Below are 21853 nucleotides of genomic sequence, written 5' to 3' on the forward strand. Positions count from 1 at the left end.
CAGAGGCCAGCTTCTCCTCAATTCTACCCTGACTCCTCACTTCCTCCTACTTTATACACATACTTGGCCGGGAGCTCCTAATACAGGTTTGTTTAGCTTTTACAACATCTCTGGGAAAAAGAGACCGTTTTTTTTTTTAATTGATGAAAAAATAGTCAGGTACGGTGGTCCACCCCTGCAGTCCCACAACTTGAGGCAAGGATCTTGAGTCCAAGGCCAGTTGAGGCTACATGGCAAGTTCCAGAATTCCAAGCAGCCTGGGCAATTGAGCAAAGCCTCCGTCTCAAAGAAACAAAACCAATAGCCAGGAGTATCACTCAGTTGGTGGAGTCCTTGCCTGGCATGAGAAGGCCTGAGGTCACCCTCTGCACTGCATAAAACTGTAATATGGTAGTAGTTGCATTTGGAGTCATTTCAACAACAACGGGAAGAAGATCAGAAGTTAAAGGTCATTTTGGCGGTATATCAAGCCTGAGGCTAGCCCGGGTGACGTGGCACCTGGTCCACAAAAAGAAAGCAAAACCAAAAAATCAATAAAAGGAAGAAAAGAAAGGAAGGTAGGGATGCAGAGAGGAAGGGTTTTTCAATGTTAAATATGTTGTGTGAGATCACTCAGCAAATAAAAGGTAGAGTTTAGATTTGGCTGTAAGCTTGTCTGGTGATGAAATCACTCAAGCATTTCTTTGCTTGGAAAAAAAAAATCAGTGTAAAGAGTTTGGCATGTGGCTGGCCTATCTCACCTTCACAGCTCTCCTTCCTACGCATCTCTTTTACCTGTTAACTCCAAGACTCTCCACATCACCCCCAGCTAAGCAGTGAGCTCACTGCCCCCTCAACGCAGCAAACTCCTCAGTTTCTACCCAGAGCCTGCAGTGCTTGCTGTCTCAACAAACCTTGCTCACTATCCAGACCACTGGCAGCTGGTAGGTGACTCTTCATGCCCTTTTCCTATCCTGGGAGTTTTATGATTCCGTGAGCACTGTCCAGGGATGGCAGGGGACCTGGCAGTAACCATGATCCTGCCCAAAAGAGACTGTCTCCTTACTTAGGAGGAACTACCTTCTACTGATACTGATGGGAATCCTGTCACAAACATCCTATCCCTGGAAGCCCAGGCAAGATTGATGAACATTATGCAAATAGCATCACTATTCTGACATGTCTGATTTACAGCGTTCACTACAGAATTCCTTCCCTGTGACATTCCTCATGGTCGAGTGCCAGAAATGCAAAGATTAAAGAGATCTGACACAGGTTTGTGATACAAGTACAAACTGATTTACTCTTCCAGTGATGATGATGATGATGACAATGATGACGACGACAGTGACAAATAATGTGGCAGTCAGTGTAATAGTCCATTTCCATTACTAGGGACTCAAAAAACATTTATTTTATACAAACTGTCTATCTACAAAGATACATATAAACTCCATGAAAATACCACAAAACCTAACAGAGCTTCTATCACAAATAAAATTGCATTAATAACCACTCCATTTCACAGTACATCCACTGTATAAAGAATTACAACTTCTTGCTTTTAAAAGCACAGAGGACTGAAAGATGTCAAATACATGTGTTAGTGGTAGAGTCCAATCTTCCCATGGTTCTTAAAATTATTATTCTTTCCTAACTAGTGAACAGCAACAAAGTCATTCTGAGCCTGCTTTTGAAGCTAGCTGAGGAAAGAGAAACAATGTGCAGATGATAAGGACCACAGGAACTTCTGTTCGAGGGAGGAGATGTTGTCACCATCCCGGGTGGTAAATGCTGGAATGCTGCTTGCTGCGCTCACAGACTGTGTGACTCATTTGGTATTTACACGTGCCTCCTTGAACTGTGGTGCCTTTTTATAGGCTTCTCCAGCCAGGCAGACCGTAAACTTATCAGATACTTTTTTATCCTCAGCAATTAACACAGAGTTTAACACATAGTAGACAATCAATAAATGTCTGTGTTGAGGCATGATAAACTAGGAACCCTCTGGCACATGCAACACACACACACACACACACACACACACACACACACACACATGACTGTAATTTCCTATAGATATCTCAAAATTAATCCTTTGAAACAGTCTGTTTTCATTACTATCCCTACTTCATTATGCTGCCCACTCTAAAGCTTGCATATTGAACCTGTGAGCAGCAGGCAGCTTCCAGAGGGACCTGACACATCCAAGCTCTGAGGATATTGCTATTGCTATAATTAGTGGATGGTCAAACTGAGTTAACAGTGAAATGACAGAACAGTGTTAGAGCACAATCTAAAAATTAAGAATTCTAAGTGCCTGTGAGAAAAACTACAAGAAACCAAGGCGTTGGTTTCTTCAAAAACACAGAGTTGTTCTTGGACTGTGTTTGCACGCTCCTCCCAGGTGTAGCAGATAGGAGTGAGTTTCCTTCAGCTTATTCACCACAACTGGCCATTGTTATTTGTTTATATGCCTCTATGGAAAACCATGCTTTTCCATGTGCTGTTTGTCAGCCATGGGCAGTCTGCCCTTCTGACTGTACACTTTACTCATGTGACTCTTCTTAACCTTCAGAGTATAAGTTGTCTGATACTCTGAATAAAGTTAGCTATTTCGTCAGACATTAGTCTTCCTCATTTATCAGGGACCATTCTCCCAGGTCCCACTGCCTTTAGAGCAATAAAACAAAACAAAAACAGATTCGATCCTTCCTAATGGATCAGAAGGTGACTGGTTTTGCGGACATGCAGTCAGGATCATCACTATAGACAAATTCTCACCACAGACTACTGAAAAACTTAATTAGGTATGTTTAGTTTTTTGATTGTCTGGTGTATAATAAATACTAGCAAACATCTCTTGGTACTAACAGGTATTAATGGGTTTACCATTCTGTAATTGTAATGACTTTACTATAATGTTCTATAGCATATATAGGCAACATTTAAAATACAAATATGCATATAGAAATATGCATAAGAAAGCATATAGCCTAAAAACATTAATTATTTCTACTGGGTACACAGGTCCTAAGTGGGTGCTCAACTCCATGTGCTGCTGAGACAAGCTAAACATTCTCAGAACCTTGCCCAGGTTTCTGGGCTTACACAAGGCAAGGAGGAGGAGTGAGAGAAGACAGCTAAGGCTTTTCAGGTCTTAATTTAGACATGAGTGACACTGTCTTACTCCTTCCCTGGCCCTGGAGTGTCTTCACTGCTTTCTATGGAATCACATTGTCCACTCAGTTCTTGAGCTGTTCTGGACCTGTCTGCAGGCCAGGGAGACCCTGGGGTGCTATACAAAGAAGTGTAACCCAGAGCCAGGAAGCCTGGGCCCCTCTTGTCCTGTGCAGGCTGTGAACCTGACCCATCCAATCTCTCAGCCTGCTTCCACATTATAAAATAAATTGGAGAGCTGAGATTGGTAGACAGTTAAATTCAGTGAGCACCCAAACTTTCTAGGGGCTTGTGGCAAAAGTAGAGGCCTCCCCCAAAATGGTTCTGATTCTGTAGAGATGGGGAAGGACCCTTATTTCTTAGGAGCATCTTCTCCTATTCCTCACCAGGGACTCTGACAGGTGGAGGCTGCGGCTGGGTTCCTGCTTTCTCAGAGACCTCTAAGGCCCCTCCAAGCTCTGAATGACACTGCAAGAGATACGCAGACTACTCTGTGAAAATCATAATTGTCACAAGCCTTCCCAAGTTAACACTTTTGGTTCTCAGTCACTCTCTACATAGCAGCTATGGGAAAGAACCCTGAGCTCAGGCTAGACTTGCTTATTCCCCACACTACGGATGGAACTCAGGATCTGCACATGCTCTGCAAGAGCTCTACCACAGAGCATCCTCATTATTGCTAGGAAGCCTCCTATTCAACTGAGAAAGAACTACAGGCTTTTAGCCTGGAAGCCAATGCGCTTGCCTTTAAAAGAGCACAGGGTGGTCGGGAGGAAGATGAGAGGCTACTGACCCCACAGAGACTCACTCTCTTCCAAACAGCACATCTCATCTGTTTCCAAGGAGGAAGCCCTGCTCTGTTGATTGACAGCGAGATTTCCTTTACTTCCTACTGCAGGTCATGGACTGAAAGCATCTGAAGCAATTCTCTACAAACAGGCACAATCTGGGATTTTAATTTATCATTGTGCAGTTTTCAACAGGATAGAGTGTGCTTTCTTAAAAATGACTGTTAAGAAACATTTTTTTTTCAAGAGTGCCAAAAGTGGACTCTGAAAAGCAACATTATGGAGGGAAAATAGAGCTGCGAAGTAGACAGACAATAATTAATTGAAATAACTAATTAGGGCTTATTTACATATATTTTTATGTACTTTCAAACAGATTTTTCAATAACATTTCTAAATTGAAGGGCATTTGAGGTAGGGGACCCTCTACATGTTAGATCAAAGCAAATGCATTCTCCCAGGTTCTTTTTGAAACTTTTCAGAGTGTTCAATTCATAAGAACAAAAAACTATCTCACAAGAGAACTCATTGGCCTTTTTTTTTTTCCCCTTCCCACTCCACTTCACATCTTTAATGAACACATGCTCTGAAGAGCTTAGCTTCCCCTCTGATACACTTTTGGAAACAAATGCTACCATTTACCCAAAACCCTGTTTGCTGCATATACAGTCCGTTTCCCAAACTGCCTTCAGTAAGACATCCAAAAGAGTCTAAGGCTTGGAACCGAAATTCTGGCATAATTCTCCACGAAGCACAATTTCTCTTCTCACAAATGCACCTACTTAGCTTGGCCGGCTGCAGTGTGGTGTCACTGAGGCCAAGGTCTTGAGCATGGGCCAACAGCCTTCTCCTTGCTTAATAGCTGTCAACTTTTGCTGCCTACCCCAAACCAGGGAAGCCAGAGGCCCAACAGGGAAGGCCAAGAGCCGAGGCTGGGCCCATCCCGAGGTGAGCCCATGCGCTAGCTAGCTACTCCAAGCTGCTTGTCACTCTATTAATGTGAGCTTTCACACACTTCCACAAGGTCAAGCCCGTATTTTGCTTAGTGTATGGCAGGTAGAGAGCCTCTGAAGAATAAAAAAATAGAACAAAGAGATGGAAGAAGACAGTGCCTTTGTAAAAAGGGATGAGAAAAAGCCTGGCAGTGGTGCTGTTCACTGGAGTCCCAGCACTTGGGAGGTGGAGCCAGGGGGCGCAGCAGTTCAAGGCTAAATCTAGGCTATCTTTTAGAGACCCTATCTTCTAAAATCAGCAGGAGAGGGGGGAGACAAAGAGTTTTAGGGAACAAATTTTCATTTTTTTTTTCTGTAAAATCAGGAAAAAAATAAAGCCTAGCTAAGACATCATGGTGTCTGCAATCCCAGCACCGAGTGGCTGAAGCAGGAGGGTCATGCATGTGCATACGCAAGAAGACCCAGGCCTTAAGAGGGGTGGGGAGGGAGACCTGACGAGAGTCACGGCCTCTTTTGCTGTGGGCACAGACAGGGTGGAGTGTCCACAGCTAAGCTGAGGAATGGAACTTCCCAGCCTTTCCTTCCTTCCTCTGTCCCTCCGTCCCTTTCTTCATCCAGTGTCCTGCCAGGGGACAGTGAGGTGCCATAAAGGAGCACTCTGTGAGATGCTGCTTGCTCTATGCTGCTCCAAGGCCTGGACTGTGAATTGGTTTTGGCCTTTTGAGACTGTATGTTTTACCAAATGAAGTAGAGGTCCAATGGCCTGGTGTTTTACAAGCATTTGATGCTGAAGACAGGTGGTGTGGTCTGCAGCTGAGCATTTGGTTAGAATGTGTGAAGGCCCTGGGTTTGACACCCCATACTCTACCCCAAGTGCTAAAAAATAGAAAAATGTCAAAGATTGGGAGTGAGGCCATAACAAGCAGGCTTACATAGCTTGTTGTCTGTAACTGGGCAGTGGTGGTGCACGCCGTTAATACCAGCACTTAGGAGGCAGAGGCAGGCGGATCTCTGTACGTTAGAGGCCAGCCTGGTCTACATACTGAGTTCCAGGACAGTCAGGGCTACATAATAAGACCCTGTCCCAAAAACAAACAACAAGCTTGTGTTGAATATACACTTTTAAAACCACTGCTATATTTGGCATAAATTGAATGTTTGCTTATTCACCTGGGGCTAGCCCACGTATAGGCAGTGTTTAAGTGAAGGATGGCCTAATATAAGCACAAGCAATCTTTTCATCGTAGAGTTGGTATTAAATAAAATTGAGGCAAAACAAACGTGGACCCTAGTCTTCTACCCTGCACAGCAGAAAGGGCCAGCACTTAGATGTAAGAGTGACTACCCACCAGACCTCAGCTCGCGCGGCAGAAATGAGGCTCTGGAATTCTACTTGTGGCCTAGAAAGGGTGCAGAACATAAGGAAATCTGAAAACACCTTCTTAGAAATCACTGACTCAACCTCTTTCCTGTCTCAAGAATCCAAATTACCTCTGGGTCTCTGGAAAAAGACAGCAACCTATAAAACAGAAGGGGTCTACCAAATAAAAAAGCAATTAATACGCTGAACACTTAGATGAAGACTAGCGTATAACACTGAGTTATGTGCATTTTGTTTTAAGACAAATGATATTATTCACAAGGGTCTCAAAACTGAGGAACAAAAGGAGAACTCAATTACTAATTGAGGACCATAATTACTAATGTGAAGTGATGGTAGGGTTTGCAGAGATTTGGTTGAAATTATAAACCCATTTTAGGCTAGAAGTTCGAAATTATATGCTTCCTAAGGTCTTATGTACTTTGATATTGAATTATCTTCCCAGGAGATGAAAAGTCCATACCTGGTTGCTCCCAGAAAAAAAAAAAAAAGGCCACTAAATGAAAATCTCAGTGCCAGGATCTCACTTTGGTTATTAATTAAAAGCCCCAGATGCCTCCAAAACAACATAGGCTATTGCCAATGTCCTTGGTTGCTCACCATAATTAACTAGATGGTAAGATCCTACAGTTAAAGACAGCACATGCTTTGGTTGCCACACATAGAAGCATCAGTGTGTAGCTGACTAGGAAATTGTCTCCTTCTGGCTAGCTTTTATAGTTCCACAAGGTACTGTGCAGGCTGTTGGGGGTGGGGCAGGGGAATGAGTGTGTGTGTGTGTGTGTGTGCGTGTGGAAGATGCACCCACTGGTGTAATAGTGGCATGAATGTTATGGCAGGGGTAGGTAACCACCCACTTTCTGATTGGATTTCGGACCTCTACCACAGGAAGAACTTCATGCCTGGCATTGAATACCTGGTCAAAAATCTACAGCTGGGGAAGCCACGGCGCCTATGGGGAAACCTACTATTGCTGTTTTGCTAATTGCTCATGTTGTCAATCTGACTTCTAAATATTTATGTTTATACCCACAGACTAGGGCTGCTCTCAACCTTGGTCAGGGAAATTTCTTTTTGCAGCAGACAACAGTTAGTATAAAGACTCGTAAACTGGTCAAAAAGCTAAGCATAAGTGCCACTGAATGCTCACGCCTAAAAGAAACATCTATATGACTCATCAGAAAACAAGGGCCATGGAAAAGGGGGTAGAGAGAGGACAAGAGCCAGAGGACGGGAGGAGTGCTACGAAATGTTGCCTCCTGGACAAGACATGGACACTGCACTCATGAACTCACAACAGCTGTGTTTACACAGACAAGACCTGTACGGGATCAAGCCAGTCAACATGCCAGGATGGGTGGAGGAGAAGTTCACAAAGTACCAACAACCACTGACAAGTTTTTGGCAGTTGATGGCTCCTTGGGAAAAAGAGGCTCATTGTCTTCATCGGTCTGGCTGTAGTAGATGGGCCGTAGCCATGCATAGACAGCATAAATGAGCCGGACTCGGTGAGCTACAAAAGGAAGAAAGGAAGGGAAGAGAAAAGAGAAAAGATCAAGGTAGGAGGGCGTCGTGTTAGGAGGGGGGCCAGGGCAGGAGGAAAAGGGTGGGGGAGCATGATCAAGATACCTTATATATGTATGCATGAAGCTGCCAATGAAAAGTTGAAGAAATATTTTTAAAAGAAAAAAAATGATCTGTATAGCTAGGAGGGGGCTCTACGCGCTTAAATACAACCCTAAAACATACTCACTAGTTGTTTCCAAATCTGTCCTGAAGTCACTTCTGCTTATTACAGAATAATTTTTGTCTGGTGGGTTTCATTTTATGTTCATCATCTATAAATTGTATAGTGCTGAGAGATTATATATGGAAAAATGTCACTACTTGTTGGCCAGAACGTGGCTCATAAAATTCTGCTGTGCAGTCTGAGGGCTGACACATGTTCAAAAGCATAAATTAGGCTTAGAAAGAAACTGTCCCTACCATGGTTGACACCCTTAGGTTAACATGAGTTGGCACCTGCAGAATGGACTGCAGCTGCTGCTAGCACAGCTATGTCCTTAAGACTATAACAGAAGTGAATAACTTCTCTGGGGAAAATGGGTGTACTGAACCAAGGAACTTTCCTTTCAACACAGCAATGTGGCAAATGTTATGTGTGTAGAGTACTAGCCCTTTGCCTTGACACAGCGAAGAGTTCAGGGCCCATTATATCTAGAGACAGAAGAGTGACAGATGAGGAGACTGGCACCAGCAGACAGCAACTGGCTGCGTATTGCTTGCAGAATTCGGTTTCTTTCTAGTCTGGATAGGATTAAATATTTCAACCACACTGTTAGTTAGCAAGGCTTTAGTTTGGTTTTGGTTTTCTAGTTGGGGAGTGTTATTTACACTGAATGTTTAAAAGCTAAGTCAGTTCTGCTGTGCAGCCTATATGTACCTAAGGAATGAAGGGAATGTCACAGTCAGGTGATTGCTGCTGACCGAAAACAAACGTATTAAATTTTACAGTATTTATCCAATCTCGTGGAATGTTGTTGCTAAGGTTATAAATCATGAGCTGGGGAGATGGCTCAGCAGTTAAGAGGACTTGTTGCTCTCACAGGGGCCTCAGGTTCGATTCCCAGCACCCACGTGACTCACAACCACTCAGAACTCCAGTTCCGGGACATCTGATGTCCTCTCTTGTAGCCACAACAAGGACCAAGAACAAGTGGTGCACAAACATACATGCAGATAAACACCACATGAAACTTATCGATTGTGTGAGATAATTCCCACTCATGTTGAGAAGTGTCAGGGTTTATCGGTCCTTCAGGTAAACAATGAATGAGAACCTAAAATCAATATTTAGTCAAATTTTATCTTGAAAGGCAGTAAATCTTGATTTTTGCTAAGGTGAGTAAGCAAGGAATGTGCGCCATTCTAGAGAGTCTGACTGCTTTTCATCTGCTAAGTACCTGCCTTCAGTTGTGAACACAACGATCTACAAGAAACTCTCATTTCCAAAAGACATGATCTGAGTGGTAAAGTTCCTTTTAATTTTTCTTGCAAGACACTTCGAAGGCAACGTTTATATTAGTGTAAGGTAGGTTTCATAATGAAATGTTATAATTTATCTTCTAGTGTATTCCAAATGTAGTTATTTTTCCATTCCTGTTTTCCTCTTAAAGTCAATGACTTGGCTTTCTCATTTACTTCTGTTTGGTGGAATCTGAGGGGAAACAGGTCTTAGAAAAAGTCATGTCAGTAAAGACTTAAGTCAGAAACCAGAGCATCTTTGGAAACCACTTGCTCCAGTTACCTGAGCAACACTGTAAGTAGCAGTGCTTGGACTGGTAAAGCTGAACCACAAGGGGCTGGGGGTGGGAGGTAGGACGGGGGGTGGGGGGCAAGCTGACCTAACAGGGCAGAGGATCTGCTAGGGCTGTGTCAGGCAGCTGGCAGTCTGAGCTTTGAGAGGAGTCGCTGCTAAGAGCAAAGAGGAAGGGGAGAGAACCTGCTGAGTCCTTACACCACTCTAAATTTTGGGGACAGAAGTAGGAGGGATTCCGGCCTGATTTGAAAGAACAGGCAAGGGTCTGTCAAGATGACCATGGTGTTCTGAGCCCATGGCTGCTGCAGGAGCCTCTAGAGTCACAGGAACAGGCAATCTGGAGAGGAAGTGATGTTGCACAGGGCAGGCCTTCACAACAAAGCATGACCTGAGCTAAATTGCCACACACCACTGCTCAAACCTGCCAGTACAGGCAGGAGAGTAAAACCAGGGATGTCCGTACTCAGCCAACTTAGTCACTCCTGTGCCAGCAACGGTCGTGACTTCTCCCAGGGAATGGAAAAGGCCCATCTACAACTGCTTCCGTCCCTCCCCTCTCCCTCGCTTGAGACAAGGGTTCTCTGTATAGCTTCCACTGTCCTGCAACTCACTCTGTAGACCAGGCTGGCCCCGAACTCACAGAGATTCCCCTGCCTCTGCCTCCCAAGTGCTGGGATTAAAGGTGTGTGCCACCACACCTGGCTATAAGCTTTCCTTTCCTACTCAAGAAAATGACTCAAGCTGTTTGGTAAAAGAAGTACCATGGAAAGAAAAGAGGTCTTGCCCGCGCTGCACCCTCTCTTCTAGACAACTTGCTTGCAATTTGGGTTTATTTATTTATTTATTTTTCTACACAGATTAATCCTTTCGGTGAATCACTTGTCCACTAAGGACTCTTACTTGAAGACTCTTGGTCACAGAGGTTAATGCTCCTTTAGCATAGCTTAACTCCTTCCATTACTTCTGCCTTAACACCGCCTGAAGTCCTGTGATCCAGAACAGGAGGTCAGTCTCAGTATGTAAAAGCCTAGGTAGGATGGGCTATTTAGCATTTACACATTGAGAACTGGAGAAAAATGCATATTAAATAAGCAGCCTTCCTGGAGTGTACCTCTAAACTAGAGATGAGCCTGAGACAGTGATTGCTGACACTGTCTCTAAACCCAGGACCATTTGGCATGGTTTTTCATGCTAAGGATATTATATTAAAATATTTTTTTTATATTAATCACTCAGGTCTTCTAAAAGATCCCATGCTAAAGCAAGTACCTGGCTCACCTTACCTTAGTCCCAGCCCCGCTCCAAACACTTTGTCTTGCCAAGAATTCAATGCATGTTCCAATTATGTTCTTTCTACAGCACCTTCCCCTGGCATTTAGCGTCCTGGTAAATCCCCACAAGCCCTCTCCATGGGACTCCCTAGTTACAGCTCTATTATGATTCGTCTCAAAGGTCAACAGCCTTTTAGCAGCTCAGAAGTTGATATTATCCTTTTGGTTTATCCGACAAACAAGCTGTCCCTACTCAGTTCCTGGACCTTATCTTTTCTTCCAGCTTGGATTCAGAAGTCTCTACTTGCATTAGCCCCACTCGGTCTGTAGCTTAATCACAGACAGTGTTGCCCCACGGTCCCCTCTGACTTCCCCTCACGCCACTCCCTGTTCTTAACACATGCTTCTCTTCCCTTATGTTGCATGAGGTCTCCTCTCTTTGAACTTCACAGTATCTCTAAAACACAGCCTTCCTTCTTCTTCCCTGACAGCGCCTCTCAGAGTAATGCCTACTTGAGCTATTTCAGTAATGACAACAATTTGATAAAATTAAAGTCATGAGAGTGGACCCAGAGAGTACCAGGGACAGACTCAAAATGGGAAAAGACGGCTTTCATCAGGTTCCTATGAATCCATGCTTGGATTTCATTTTCATCCCACACCAAATCCCATATGCCTTATGAGTTTTAGAGATCGCCTTGCATGCTTCTTTCTTTTATTCCTTTGTTTTACAACGTCCAGGTTTTTCTGTTTCTCTTAAAATACATCTGTGACCATGTCAAAGCTAATCTTTTAACTAAATGTTTTGTATTAAAGGCAGCCTATTTGCATCTTTTTATTCAGACAGGGTAGGGCAAATTAAAAACTGCCTATAGGTAGAAATTCCTATTTTCTGGTCCTCTACCATTTGAAAGGACTTTTTTTTTTTTAAAGCACAATGAGCCCTGATTCTCTCTCACCCTTAATCAGACCTCTTCACAGACAGAGAAATGAGGTATCCAATTGGTGAGTTTAGTTTTTAAATTTTTATACATTATTGTGTGATGGGGGTGTGCATGTACAACTGTGCGGTTGTAGAGTTCAAAGGACAACTTTGGGGAACCAGTTCTCTCCTTCCACTTTTACATGGGTTCTGGGGATCAAACTCAGGTCACCAGACTTGTGTGGCAAATGCCATTCCTCTGAGGCAAGTGAGTCTCTGTAACAAGTGAGTTTAAAAGAAGGATCCTGGCACTCTCAGCTTGACCTCAGAGAGCAGGTATTCTATTGCAGAAGAGGGTATTGTCTCAGATTTTCCAGCTGTGGCCAGATGCATAAGTGGATCTAACTTAGGAGTTAGAGCGCTAGACAATATAATTTTGTCCCATCTTTATGCTATCTGAAGGGAAAAGGATGAGATATGTTGCTTATCAGCATTGTAAAACTCTTTAAGGTTCATGGCTCAGACAGAGACCATTCACTCAAGGTAGGGAAGGAAAGGGAAAAGCAATTGACACATGCATGTTGGTGACATTATTGGTAGAGTTGAGCGTCAGGAGATGCCAGGAAACCTTCAGCATTATTGGGCACCTTTTATTCAAGCTAAAAATCCCTCACCCTAATAGTGGATGAGAAACATCTTTTTTCCCAAAGGTGGCCCATTCGTTGTTAAGCCACCAATAGACTCCTCAGTTTATCTAAGACATCACTGGGGGATCTCCCCATATTTCCTGAACAAAAATTTTGTACAGTGTTATACAATATTGCTGAATTAATATATGTGGCTTTGTTTTGGCTAGAATTTTCTAATGTATTAGCTGTATACAGACAGAACGGCTAAACCTTCCTCTAGGATACAGTGTTGAAGATGCTGACTCATAAGACTAAAAAGGCTGGCATGAGGTTGTGAGTCAGCCACAGGGTGACCAGCAGGAGACCATGCTTCTGCGCTCCTAACTTATCCACTACCCACTGAGTCTGGATGCCCCCAGCTGCCTCATCAGGTGTGCCTATTGTTCTGAGTGGTCTGGGGCTTGAGAAGAACAGCTTTATTGATGAAATATGAGAAGGAGATCAGCTTTCAAGCTAAGCCTGTTCCTCTGAGGCAGAGGCCTGGTGATTTGAAAGGACAGTAATTTTCAACAAGGCTTTTGGTTCAGCCCCATATGATTTAAATGAGGAAGGCATAGGCTTTGGTGTAGGTGACTGCTAATCTTGTTGGAAATTGCTTTGAGCCCTCATCTACAGTCTTGGAATCCTAGTTCCTGTCTAGAAGTGGTATATACACAGTAAACTAGATTTTTTTTCATTAAGAAATAGAGAAAATATATGTTGTTTTGTATATATTACAAAGTAAATATTCTATATTTTAAGGTAAAACTTGAGAGTGGTATCTGTGTGTGAGCAGCTGGTGCTCTGAGCAGCTTCAGGGGGCTGACAGTCTGGAGCTGGTAGGTTCTAGCCTGCCTTGGAAGCGTTTTGGCCCCAGAAGCACCCAGGAAAATACCACCAAAAACCTCCTTCCCTAAATAGCCACAGTCAGTGTTGAAAGCTGGCTGACTTGAAACAATGGGACAGGTGAATGCTGAGGGGAACTACATACACCATGCATCCCGCTGCCAGCCAGGTGCCATCTTGGCTGCTATGTAATAATGTGTGTGGTCTTCATCTCTGGGTTTGGGTAAGGTGCTTCTAAAATTCTTGGAATTTCCTCTAAATGATACAAATGCATTTGCTATTCCTGAGCCCATTAAATCGCACAGTAATGAAGAACTCAGAGTGGTCACTCAACAGCTTCAGCAAAGAGCGGGTCATCACAAAGAACCATTACATGAAAAGAGTAGGGTCTTCTAGTCAGCCTGACTTCCAGGGAGGAAGAGGAGCTGAAAACTCAGTTCAATCGTGTGGTTGATGATTCAATCAATTTTGTCTATGTGACGGAATTGCTGTACAAACTCTGATCATGAAAGTTTTGGGGGAGCTTTCTCATGTGATGAGATGGTGATGTACCCTGATTCTCCAAGAGGAAGAAACAGTCTGTCCATTTGGTTGTCCCTGATCCATAGCCTTTATAATAAAAGGGTTAAGTGTAAGTGTAGCTCTTTTCTTAATTCTGTGGGTTGTGTTAGCAAATTACCAGACCTCAGTGGGTCATGGGAACCTCTGAGCATTTATAGCCAGCCAGAGTGAATGTGGCCCAGCAGTCTCAGACATTGTAGCTGGCATGTGAGATAAAGCAGTCGTACGAAGGACTAAGTGCATACTTGAATGCAGTGAACAACCGGGTTGAAACAGAATATAAGCAAATGTGTCAAATAAGCTCTGATAATGCAGTTCCCAGAAGTGGGCACAACCCAAGTTTGAGATTGCTAGTCTACTAAGACAGGTTAAGTACATTTAGAAATATTGCATGCTTATCCCTCATAGTAGCATAGCGAAACACTGAGAGGTCATGTAGTGCAACATTACCACCAGTTTGAGTGGGTTTTAGACTCATTGTCTATTAATATTTTTAAACAACTTAGATGGCTTAGTAGTAAACATATTAATTTGTGAGACATATGACTCCTACACGAGACCCCTAGAAAAGATGCAAAAGCAGCCAAGCCAATGCTGGGAGTGCAGAAGGAAGGCTCTGGACAGACGGCCACAACTACTCAGTATGTACCATGTGTACCAGATGCAGAGCTAGGCAAATGACAATGAGCAGGATGAATGTTGCAACTGCCAGCAGCATCTGCAGCCACGTTGGGGGGGGGGGGGATGACGACATACATTAAGTAAGCAAGTACACAAGAAATCGTATAATCTCAATTGTGAATAGGATTGGAGCAAGGGGCACTAAGCTTGCACTATAGTGAGGGGCTTTAATAATTCCTAAGCAGTTTGAGGGGTTGCAAAAAGTGTTCTTGAAGAAGTGTCATCAAAGTTTTGGCCTGAAACATGCGTTTGGATAGTGCTGGGAGTAGCAATCCTTCAGAGAGGGCCATTTGAAAGCTTGGGAGAGGGCACAATTTTAGAGAAAAAGAACGACTCCAGCACTAGAACTTAGGCACTAGGCAAAAGACTGAAACCTAGTGGGTAGGCCAAGGTCCAGGAGGGATGCTGAAATTCACACCAAAACAAGTGGGAAGCAGTTGAAAGTTGTAAATAGGACCAGCGGGGCCAATCTGAACTTTAGCAAAGCAACTGACACATCATACTGGAAAGTTAGGAGCTCATAGGGCCATAAAAAGATACTGTAGTTGGTAGCAAATAAGGGAGAAAAGGCTGTCTCAAAATCCAAACGCTAACCATGCTTGCAGACAAAATGAGTCCAGGATGTAGGTAAAGAGTTAACACTATCCCCTTACCTTCTTTAATTCACTATGAACTGGAACCCTGCTGGAATAACCACGAATGCTTCCATGGCATAAGGATAACATGAAAACCTGGAGATTTTTCTGAAAACCGATACCTCCATGGTTGAAATGCTTAACATACATAGAAGAAACACTTTAAAGGAATATGTTCATATAATCTAGAAAAAAACTAAAGGATGGTTTGATTTACCTATTGAGAACATTCTATTGCGGGGTGGTAGTGACTCACACCTTTAATCCCAGCACTCAGGAGGCAGAGGCCAGCCTGGTCTACAAGTGAGTCCAGGAATAGCTAGGGCTGCTACACAGAGAAACTCTGTCTTGGGAAAATAACAACAACAGAACATTTTGTAGCTAGGCTAGTACTTTCTCTAACTCTATGTGCATTCAGTTAATTTGGAAATTTCATAATAAAGCCTCAGGGGTTCTGACTGCAATCGGTCATAGCATGGGTCCTGATGTTCCATTTCACATGGCAAACATGACTCTTATGTGGGTGATAAGGCATCCTTTGATAGACCTTGGGTAGAGAGGTCTCTGATATACATCTTGGGTACTAAGGTCTTCCCCTCCAAAAAGTGAGACACGAAGTCACAGGCCATGGCAGAGGTCCGCATGAGTAGACATGTGGCAGAGTCCACAAGGGAGGCTTGTAAAAATAATGCTCTGGGACATTAGAAAGAGGAAGGAGCAGAGGTAGAGATGGTCAAGAAAGATCTTGGAAAAAGAACATTTAAGATATACAGAGGGTTTCAACAAAGCATATGCAATAGAGAATTATATACACAGCCATAACCAACAGAGTCCCACGGCTGCCACCACCCTTGATCTTGGGGGCTCACTGCTTTGTTAGCATACCTTAGTTTCATCCAAAACAAAAGAAGCCTGGTGTTCTCTGGGGTTTTATTGATTTGATTTAATTAAAACATATTCAGTGTTAACATTTATCAATGTAGAAAGACGTGTAAGCATAAAGTCATATTTCCTACTATAAAATCAACTTCTAGGTTACCCTCACAGCTCAGTCTCTGGGAGTGTATATAGTCAATGTTTCTCAAATAAGTAAATAATTAGTTTAAAAACTGATACAAAAAAAATTGGTATTGCTATATTAGATTACCTTATCTATAGATACATTAAACATGTCAAGTTTAGGGGTAATCCTTAGGTACTTGGGAGGCCCAAGGAAGGAGGATCACAAGTTCAAGGTTAGCCTGGGCTACATAAAAAGATCCTAAGTCCAAAAAGAATAATAAGAAGGCAATTTTTAAAAACATAATTATGCTTCTGCCTTAAACAGATTTTAGAAAGCCTCTTAAGTGGGAATTCTTACTCTTAGCATCCATGAGAAGCTTAGACGTTTAAAGATCCTAGGCAGGAATTAACAAGAATCTTGACCTACCCAGTCTATCTAAAACCACACCTAGAGCAATTTCTCTCCCAGGGGAAAGGTCAGTAAATAGAAACTTTTAACTCAATGTGGAGTCCAATCGTCCAGTAACACTTTCTTCACAAGTTTAACCAGAAATGAGCATGTGATGAGAATAATGTTAGCCAAAAAGGAAGCTACAAAAAGGGACAAGAACTTTCCAGACCAAAGTAGAGCAACAAAGACTCAGAGAAACGAACGGCTTTAAAAAAAAAAAAAAAAAAAAAGCACAGTGATGCCTATGAAGTTCAGGAAGGTCTATCAAAAGATCCCTGTCTTCTGAAATTCAAAATGATCTTTTTCTTCTGAAACATATCAAAGAGATACATGTGACTTCTATGATGAAAATACTAGGAATAAATCAAAAAGGCAAATTTATATCCTATAAAATCAAACGGCCTACTTACATAAAGTGATCGAGTCTCCTTGAATTTCAGGAAGTGAAATAGTTTAAAATACAAATTATGCAACATTGTTCTTCACAGACTCACATAACTATTTCAGTGTGTTCATATTCTTGTTATCCGTAAGATTTTTTTCCCTAGATCTAGAAACTTAGACTCTAAAAGGGTAGAAAGTACAGTAATTTATACAATGATGGATATCAGAGCCAAGAGAAGGATTGCCATCATCCGTCTTTTCAGTCGATTGATATTCCTACTGGCAGAAGCTCTCTCTACCGAAGGAAAAAAGGTATTATTGAATGAGATTTAAACAGGAGACATTAATCTCATTTATGTCTAAACTAGAGATATCAAAAAAATATATATATATAGGATGAGAGATAAAAGAGACTGTATAGAGCAAGAACATTCAGGGGTGGGGTTAGAATGAGAACTAAAGACCTCAGTTTAATTGTGTTATAATCGCTTACACAAAACAGGGCTGGTTGTTCTCTGTGCACCCACACAGTGCTCAGAACTTAGTAGGGCTCAGTCGACACTCACAGAAGTCCTGAGTGAATGCATCCGTCTGTCTTGCAGATGAGAAAACTCTCAGACAGTCTAAGTATCTTTTTAAAGAACATTTTTATTTTAATTTTGTTTAATGTGCAATGTTTTGGTGTGTGTATATCTATGCGTCACTTGCATGCCTGGTGTCTACAGAATTCTTGAGAGTACTGGATCCTCTGGAACTAGAGTAATAGACCGTTGTGAGCTGCCATGTGGGTGCTGGGAATTGAACCCAGGACCTCTACAAAAATAGCCAGTGCTCCTAACCTCTGAGCTATCTCCCCAGCCTTCAATCTAAGTATCTTGACATCTGAAATTCAAGGTTTTCTAGTTCCACTGGATGGGCCTCTGCTCATTTTTTCTCTTGGCCATAGGAAACCCAACCCACTTGAGGTAGTTCTGTTACATTAGTCAAATGGAACTGCACTGAGTGCACCTCTTTTGTAAGTGACAGCTTTCAAAGATGTGGCACTAACATTTTATCCTCCCTCTTCTACTCACATGTGTACACTGATTTTAGTACCTTCACTATCTTCTAAATCAACAGATGTGGGTGTTTACTCTTAAAAAGCAACATTGATAACTGAAATTTTCAGATGTGGTCTGGCCAGGGCAGATGACATTAAGGATATCTCTTTTTGCTGCTGTTGTTGTTGTTTTCTTTCTTTCTTTCTTTTCTTTTTTTTTTTTTTTTTTTTTTTTTTTGATTTTGGATTTGGACTCACTTTGTAGACCAGGCTGGCCTTGAACTCACAACAATCCGCCTGCCTCTGCCTCCCGAGTGCTGAGATTAAAGGCGTGCGCCACCACGCCCGGCATTGTTGTTGTTTTTAATTATGTTGTATGTGTCCACTCACGTGAGGGTTGGTGTTGGGGAGGGCTGTGAGCACATGTGCAGGTCAGAAGTCTGCTCTCTCCTTTTACCATGTGGGTCACAAGATCTAACTCAGGTGGGCAGGCTTGGCAGAAGTGCCTTTACCAGCGGAGCTTTCCCACCAGCCAGATATCTCTTCTTTGGGGGCCTGTTTTGTAAATGCTTTTGATGGAGCCAGAGCAGACCCAACGCTGGCTTCCAGTTGCCTCACCCATATGTCCACACGGACTGCTGCTGGCCAAGTTTCCTCTGCCCTCCATCTCTGCAGTCAATTTTCTGACTGTGAATACAGGACTGGGTACCTGTCACTCTAAATCTCATCTCGTTTGTTTTCAGTCACTTCTCTAGCTTGACTCGCTCAGTTCAGTCATTCTACATTTTAGTGATCCAAATTGGTTTTGTAATAACTGTAACTTTGGTGAATATACTTAGGTAATCTGTATCTAGGCGATTGCCATCATAGGTAGGCAAATATTAATAATAGCCAGCCTTCCTATGTTCCAGGTCCTGTCCTACACCCTTAAATTCAAGTTACCTGCACTCGAAGTAATAAGGTGGCTATGATTATGTTCCCATATTTAAGATGAGAAAAATGAGGTAGAGAGAAATGAAGTCACTTATCCAGGGTGACAGAACTTGAAAGTAGAACCAGAAACCCAGGCAGGACTCCAGTGTTTGTCCTTGCTAAACTCCAAGTCTTCCCTGACAACCTATCAGCCGGGGCCTACCAGTCAGCAATGCTTGCATAAAACTGCCAGTCACTCACAGAACAACTGTAACCCCTGATAACCCAGTGTCACGGACTTGGGCTAGATGTTTTTCTGAACGCCGGGCACTGCACACTGCACACATCTAGTAACCTCATTTTCCTTCGTGCATCCTCAACCAACTACAAAGTCGTGGGCATCCCAGGGCATTCCTATCTTCTCTTGTGCCTTACATGGCATCTACTACATAATGGGCATACACTACTGTCTCTGCAAGATGTATTAAAAGCCAAGGAGACTTTCCTAGAGGTTCAAAACAAAGTCTAAAATGAGGGAGAAGTGGTAGGCCACTTTAATTCTTCAGCTTAAATCACAACATGGGGATTCTCTTCCATAAGCAGGGGAAGGAGAGCAATGGTCTCAAGTCAGTGGCTGCCCTACACATGCTCTCGAGCCTTCCCTCCAATACCTTTGCAAGTCTTTCGAGGGGAGGGGCTTTCTACACAGCTTTCGAGGGCACAGCCTGCACCTCACTTCTGCTTATATATCCCAAGGCTCCTGGGAGAGTGTGTGATACATATAAGGCATTTCATAAATCTTTAATAAACTTAATAAATAAAGTTCTCCCCTTCTAAATATTTGTTTACATGAACATTCAAAACATTAAAATTCTACTTGAAGATTTTTTACTACCAGCAACCTTTGTGGTCGTACTCAACTCTAGTGATCATTCCTTTGTGTAAGAAGCTACAACCTAAGACAGTAACGAAATGATTCAGGCAACACCAATAAGTGCTTCTTATTTATGCAAACTGATTCTATGCCTTGGAGGATATACTTGCATTTTTCTCCCTTCTTTTTCTTCCCTTAATTCTCTATCTTCATATACACTAATCAAATACATCTTTGCTTTATTACTATTGCTACCAAAAGAGAGAACAGTCACTGAAGCAGTAGTAAACACAGTAGAACATACAAAGAAAAATCTCTTTCTATTGGTTTCCAAGTTCACTTCCTTAGAAGACCTGCCACTCTGGTACACCAAATTACCCCCAGTTTTTCACAAGGGGTGAAAACAAATCCTCCCTAACACTTTCATACTTTTTTCCTAAGAGCAAAATACACAACCATTCCTCTTTGCACCTGGGAACCAAGAGATCTTCCTTTAAGTAGATTCACATACACAATCAGTTGCCAGATTCAATGTCTCTTTCTCAACAATTACCACTTTGCAGGATTTATGTCAAGGCCAATAAGTAACTAACGAGGCCCAACCTAGAAATGTTGTTTACTTCCAAACTGGTAGCTACCGAATGAATAATTAACCTCTCTATACTTTCTATCAGCGATGTTTGGATTGCTAGGGTGAAGGTACCCTTTCTGTCTAAACGATGTCATAAAACAGGCGCTTGCCAGAAATATGCCCTCATTTATCACATGAAATGCCATGTGGTATTAGCGGGGTTGATACTGTTTGTTTAATATATTTTGCCTTCCTGGGGGCTTGACAAGATTTGTTTTTGCAGCTGTAACAGTTAAATTAGGGATTTACCTTCAGCTTAGCTAGTTGAGCATATATAACCAGGGGCTATTAATTTTCTGCCTAGAGGCCTTTGGTCGTCTTCCCACAGCTTACAGCATCCTCAACGTACTGAGTTACACCACCATCAGCCAGATTTTGATCTTCAAGTAATCAAGTCTGGTTTCTCAGGAACTGAGGCCCCTGAAAAAAGGTTTTGTTTCTGGCTCCAAACTTCCCCTCCTCCAACATGTAAATGCTATTGGTGTGAGGAATTTTTTTTTTCCTTCAAGGAACTGAGTAAGGAATTTGGGGGCGGGGGGGTGAATCTTAAGAGCAAAGACTACTTCCAAACAGCCATTCCCACACATTCAAACCCCCTTGGCTGCCATAAAGCAGCAGCAAGCCCTCTCCTTCCTCGTGGTCATCTCAGACTGCTACTGTTTTCTGTCTTACCCCCAGCAGGGACAGAGAGCTGACCCCAAAACTAAATCTCGCCAAAGCGGGTACTACAATTCCAACTCTCCCCTAACTGTTTGTGTCAGGGAGAAAATAGGAGCAGAAAAGTTGAGCAAGGGAGAAAGAAGGGGTAAGGTGAGGCAAAGGAAAACTGGAGTGCAACTGGCACAGAAGTGAAAGAAGCGTGCGGACACACACCAGGGTGCAGGGATGCTGCCGCATCCCAGGTCCTAACAACAGACTTCTTTTTCAGAGGTTCATTGTCAATCAATTAGCCAAGGCAACAGGGGTCTGTGAGATGGGGGCGCCCAGGGAAACAATGGGCTGCCCTGTTGTATTACTATTTAATCACTTTTACTAAATAAATAGAGCAGCCCTGAGGTGCTGTCATGTCAAGGGAATTTATAACAACAACAACAACAACACACACACAGAGGGAAAAAAACCCTTCATTTTTCATTGGTCATTACTTTTTTCCCTTCAGGACAAGAGAGGGTTATTACTGTAGCCTTAAGTTCCATCTTTGTGTTTCTTGCCTTTGATTCCCACTCGGACCCTGCCACTTTCTGGCACTAATTTGTCAGGCCGAACAAAGAGGGGATTTGTACCTCCTGTAAGGTCTCAATTAGGAATGGCTTCTGCTGTATTATGTGCCATTCAGAGGAGACACAATGCCGGTAATTACAGGAATTTGCACTAAA

General features: G+C 42.7%; 1 protein-coding gene across 3 annotated transcripts in view; it reads right to left on the bottom strand.

Annotated features, from left to right (window-relative positions):
• PLEKHM3 (pleckstrin homology domain containing M3) overlaps positions 1-21853 on the bottom strand; it is a 160543-nt gene that overhangs the window by 98134 nt on the left and 40556 nt on the right. The window lies entirely within an intron of this gene.

The sequence above is a fragment of the Acomys minous genome, assembly GCF_964271855.1.
Source record: "Acomys minous genome assembly, chromosome: 4".
NCBI classification, from domain to species: Eukaryota; Metazoa; Chordata; class Mammalia; order Rodentia; family Muridae; genus Acomys; species Acomys minous.